We start from the raw sequence: 5,817 nt of genomic DNA, 5'->3' as shown, positions 1-5,817 counted from the left end.
AAGCTTGGTGCTCTGATCTTAATTCATAATTGTCACAACTTCGATACAACTAACCAGCAAGTGCACTGGGTCGTCCAAATAATACCTTACGTGAGTAAGGGTCGAATACCACGGAGATTGTTGGTATGAAGCAAGCTATGGTCACCTTGTAAATCTCAGTCAGGCGGATATAAAATAATTATGGAGTTTTCGAATAATAAATAAAAGAATAGGGATAGAGGTACTTATGTAAATCATTGGTAGGAATTTCAGATAAGCGAATGGAGATGCTTTTTGTTCCTCTGAACCTCTGCTTTCCTGCTATCTTCATCCAATCAGTCTTACTCCTTTCCATGGCTGGTTTTATGTGATACATCACCACTGTCAATGGCTACTTTCGGTCATCTCACGGAAAAATGATCCAATGCCCTGTCACGGCACGGCTAATCGTCTGGAGGCATCACCCTTGTCAATGGCTTCATCTTATCCTCTCAGTGAATAATATGCTCACGCACCCTGTCACGGCACGGCTATTCATCTGTCGGTTCTCGATCATGCTGGAATAGGATTTACTATCCTTTTGCGTCTGTCACTAACGCCCTGCAATCGCGAGTTAGGAGCTCGTCACAGTCATTCAATCATTGAATCCTACTCGGAATACCACAGACAAGGTTTAGACCTTCCAGATTCTCTTGAATGCTGCCATCATTCTAGCTTACGCCACGAAGATTCTGGTTAGGAGATCTAAGAGATACTCATTCTAGCTTATTTCATGTAGAACAGAAGTGTTTGTCAGACACGCGTTCATAAGGGAGAAGGATGATGAGCGTCACACATAATCATCACCTTCATCACGTTCTTGGGTGCGAATGGATATCTTAGAAGCGAAATAAGAAGAATTGAATAGAAAACAGTAGTACTTTGCATTAATCTTTGAGGGACAGCAGAGCTCCACACCTTAATCTATGGAGTGTAGAAACTCTACCGTTAAAAATACATAAGTGAAGGTCCAGGCATGGCCGAGATGGCCAGCCCCCTAAAACGTTATCAAAGGATCATAAGGTAATCCAAAGATGCCTAACACAATAGTAAGAGGTCCTATTTATAATAAACTAGCTACTAGGGTTTACATGAATAAGTATTTGATGTATAAATCCACTTCCGGGGCCCACTTGGTGTGTGTTTGGGCTGAGCTTAAGTGTTGCACGTGCAAAGGCCATTTGTGGAGTTGAACGCCAGTTTTTGTGCCAGTTTGGGCGTTCAACTCTGGTTTTGGATCCTTTTCTGGCGCTGGATGCCAGATTTGGGTAGAAAGCTGGCGTTGAACGCCGGTTTACGTCGTCAATTCTTGGCCAAAGTATGAACTATTATATATTGCTGGAAAGCCCTGGATGTCTACTTTCCAACGCAATTAGAAGCGCGCTATTTCGAGTTCTGTAGCTCCAGAAAATCCACTTTGAGTGCAGGGAGGTCAGAATCCAACAGCATCAGCAGTCCTTTTTCAACCTCTGAATCTGATTTCTGCTCAAGTCCCTCAATTTCAGCCAGAAAATACCTGAAATCACAGAAAAACACACAAACTCATAGTAAAGTCCAGAAATATGAATTTAACACAAAATCTATTAAAAACATCCCTAAAAGTAACTAGATTCTACTAAAAATATACTAAAAACAATGCCAAAAGCGTATAAATTATCCGCTCATCACAACACCAAACTTAAATTGTTGCTTGTCCCCAAGCAACTGAAAATCAAAATAGGATAAAAAGAATAGAATATACTATAAATTCCAAACTATCAATGAAACAGAGCTTCAATCATATGAGCGGGACTTATAGCTTTTTGCCTCTTGAATAGTTTTGGCATCTCACTTTATCCATTGAGGTTCAGAATGATTGGCATCTATAGGAACTTCAGATTTCGAATAGTGTTATTGACTCTCTTAGTTCAGTATGATGATTCTTGAACACATCTTCTTTATGAGTCTTGGCCGTGGCCCTAAGCATTTTGTTTTCCAGTATTACCACCGGATACATAAATGCCACAGACGCATAATTGGGTGAACCTTTTCAGATTGTGACTCAGCTTTGCTAAAGTCCCCAATTAGAGGTGTCCAGGGTTCTTAAGCACACTCTTTTTTTTTTGTTGCTTTGGACCTTGAATTTAACCGCTCAGTCTCAAGTTTTCACTTGACACCTACACGCCACAAGCACATGGTTAGGGACAGCTTGGTTTAGCCGCTTAGACCAGGATTTTATTCCTTTAGGCCCTCCTATCCACTGATGCTCAAAGCCTCGGGGTCCTTTTTAATTGCCTTGCCTTTTGGTTTTAAGGGTTATTGGCTTTTTGCTCTTGCCTCTTGGTTTTAAGAGCTTTGGCTTTTTCTGCTTGCTTTTTCTTTCTATATTTTTTTTTTATTCGCCATAAAATTTTTTTTTTCTGCAAGCTTTGTTCTTTGCTGCTTTTTCTTGCTTCAAGAATCATTTTTATGGTTTTTCAGATTATCAAATAACATGTCTCCTAGTCATCATTCTTTCAAGAGCCAACATATTTAACATTCTTAAACAACAACTTCAAAAGATATATGCACTGTTCAAGCATACATTCAGAAAACAAGAAGCATTGCCACCACATCAATATAATTAAGCTAAGTTCAAGGATAAATTCAAAACTCATGTACTTCTTGTTCTTTTGAATTAAAACACTTTTCATTTAAGAGAGGTGATGGATTCATAGGACATTCATATCTTTAAGACATAGTTACTAACTACTAATGATCATGTAATGAAGACACAAACATAGATAAGCACCATAACATAGAAAACGAAAAAAAATAGAAGAAATAAGAGCAAGGAATGAATCCACCTTAGTGATGATGGCGTTTCAATGATGTTTTTGAGCTCTTCTATGTCTCTTCCTTGCCTTTGTTGCTCCTCCTTCATTGCTTTTTAGATCTTCTCTGATTTCATGAAGGATGATGGAGTGCTCTTGATATTCCACCCTTAGTTGCTTCCAATAATTGTGTGGAAGAAAATGAATCCCCTGAGGTATCTCAAGGATCTCTTGATTTGCAGTCAAATGTGCTACCACTGAGCTATAGACCCTTGATGGAAGCTTTTGTCTTCCCTTTCCTCTTTCTAGAGGTTTCTCTGGCCTTAGGTGCCATCAATGGTTATGGAAGAAACAAAAAAAGCTATGCTTTTACCACACCAAACTTAGAAAGTTGCTCGCCCTCGAGCAAAAGAAGAAAGAATAGAAGAATAAGAAGATATGGAGGAGATGGAGGGATCTGTGTATGGATGTGAGTGGTGAATGGAGAACAGAAGGGATGGTCATGAATGGAGAGAGAGAGGGTGAGGTGGGTGAGGGATTCACAGATCCTGAGATGATCCTGTGGTGTCCACAGATCTTGAGGTGATCCTGTGGTGTCCACAGATCCTGAGGTGTCAAGGCATTTACATCCCTGCACCAATTTAGGCATGCAAAATGCCCTTGCACACAACTCTGGGCGTTCAGCGCCAGGTTGGTACCCATTTTGGGGGTTCAACACCCATTTGCTGCCATTTCTGGCGTTGAACGCCAGAACCATGCTTGTTCTGGGCGTTCAGCGCCAAGATGCTGCCCATTCTGGGCGTTCAGCGCCAGAACCATGCTCTGTTCTGGCGTTTGAACGCCAGACAGATGCTCCTCCAGGGTGTGATTTTTCTTCTGCTGTTTTTGATTCCGTTTTTGATTTTTTTGTTTGTTTTGTGACTCCACATGATCATGAACCTATAAAGACATATAACTAAGAAAAATATAGTTAGATAAATAAACATTGGGTTGCCTCCCAACAAGCGCTTCTTTAATGTCAATAGCTTGACAGTGGGCTCTCATGGAGCCTCACAGATGTGCAGAGCTTTGTTGAGACTCTCCAACACCAAACTTAGAGTTTGGATATGGGAGTTCAACACCAAACTTAGAGTTTGGTTGTGGCCTCCCAACACCAAACTTAGAGTTTGACTGTGGGGGCTCTGGTTGACTCTGCTTTGAGAGAAGCTTTTTCTGCTTCCTCTCCATGGTTGCAGAGGGAGATCCTTGAGTTTTAAACACAAGAGAGTCCTCATTCCATTGAAGGACTATTTCACCTCTGTCAACATCAATCACAGCTCTTGCTGTGGCCAGGAAAGGTCGTCCTAGGATGATGGATTCATCATCTTCCTTTCCAGTATCCAGGACTATGAAATCAGTAGGTATGTAAAGGCCCTCAACCTTTACTAATACATCTTCTACTTGTCCATAAGCCTGTTTTCTTGAGCTGTCTGCCATCTCCAGTGAGATTTTAGCAGCTTGCACCCCATAGATTCCCAGTTTCTCTATTACAGAGAGGGGCATGAGGTTTATTCCTGAACCAAGGTCACACAGAGCCTTAAAGATCATGGTGCCTATGGTACAGGGTATTATGAACTTTCCAGGATCCTGTCTCTTCTGAGGCAATGTGAGTTGATCCAGATCACTTAGTTCATTGATGAACAAGGGAGGTTCAACTTCCCAAGCATCAATGCCAAATAATTTGGCATTCAGCTTCATGATTGCACCAAGAAACTTGGCAGTTTGCTCTTCAGTGACATCCTCATTCTCTTCAGAAGAGGAATACTCATCAGAGCTCATGAAGGGTATAAGGAGGTTCAATGGAATCTCTATGGTCTCTAGATGAGCCTCAGAGTCCTTTGGTTCCTCAGAGGGAAGCTCCTTATTGATCACTGGATGTCCCAGGAGGTCTTCCTCCTTGGGATTCACGTCCTCTCCTTTCCTCACAGGTTCGGCCATGGCGCTTATGTCAATGGCCTTGCACTCTCCTTTTGGGTTCTCTTCTGTATTGCTTGGGAGAGTACTAGGAGGGATTTCAGTGATCCTTTTACTCAGCTTATCCCATGAGTTCAGGCTATTCTTAGGTTGTGAATCTAACCAGAGTCTAGCTCTGTCTCTTACAGCAAAAAGGGAAAAGCATGAGCCTGTAGACTTTAGGATCTACTCCATTAGTCTTTACAGTATCACATATCTGCGAGAATTCAATTAAGACTGAAAAGGGTCTTCAGATGGAAGTCCATGAAACTTGCAGTTCTGCTGCATAAGAGAAACTAATTGAGGTTTCAGCTCAAAGTTGTTTGCTCCAATGGCAGGAATGGAGATGCTTCTTCCATGTAAATTGGAATTAGGTGCAGTAAAGTCACCAAGCATTCTCCTTGCATTATTATTATTTTCAGCTGCCATTTTCTTTTCTTGTTTGATAATTTCTGACAGGTGCTTGCTGGTTTGTTGTAATTCAGCTTCTCTTAGTTTCCTCTTTAGAGTCCTTTCAGGTTCTATATCTGCTTCAACAAGAATGTTCTTGTCCTTGCTCCTGCTCATATGGCAAAGAAGAGGGCGCAGAAAAATAATAATAATAGAGATCCTCTTTTTTTTTTTTTTTTTTTGAGTGAGGGAGAGATGTTAGTGGATGAATAATAGAATAAGGTGAGAGAGGAGAAATTTCGAAAATAATTTTTTTGAAAAAGAGTTAGTGATTTTTGAAAATAGTTTTTGAAAAAGGTTAGTAATTTTTCGAAAAAATTTAAAAAAAAATAAAAATAAAAATAATTAGTTAAAAAGAAATTTTTTTGAAAAGGAGGGAAGATATTTTCGAAAATTAGAGAGAGAGAGTTAGTTAGGTAGTTTTGAAAAAGTTAAGAAACAAACAAAAAGTTAGTTAGTTAGTTGAAACAAATTCTGAAAAGATAAGAAGTTAGGAAGTTAGAAAAGATATTTTGAAAAAGATAAGATGAGAAGATATTTTTGAAAAGATATGATAGAAATTAGT

The sequence above is a fragment of the Arachis ipaensis genome, chromosome B3 (genome assembly GCF_059453495.1).
Source record: "Arachis ipaensis isolate K30076 ecotype BB chromosome B3, ASM5945349v1, whole genome shotgun sequence".
In the NCBI taxonomy this organism is placed as follows: Eukaryota; Viridiplantae; Streptophyta; class Magnoliopsida; order Fabales; family Fabaceae; genus Arachis; species Arachis ipaensis.
Note: the sequence above shows the minus strand (reverse complement) of the source record.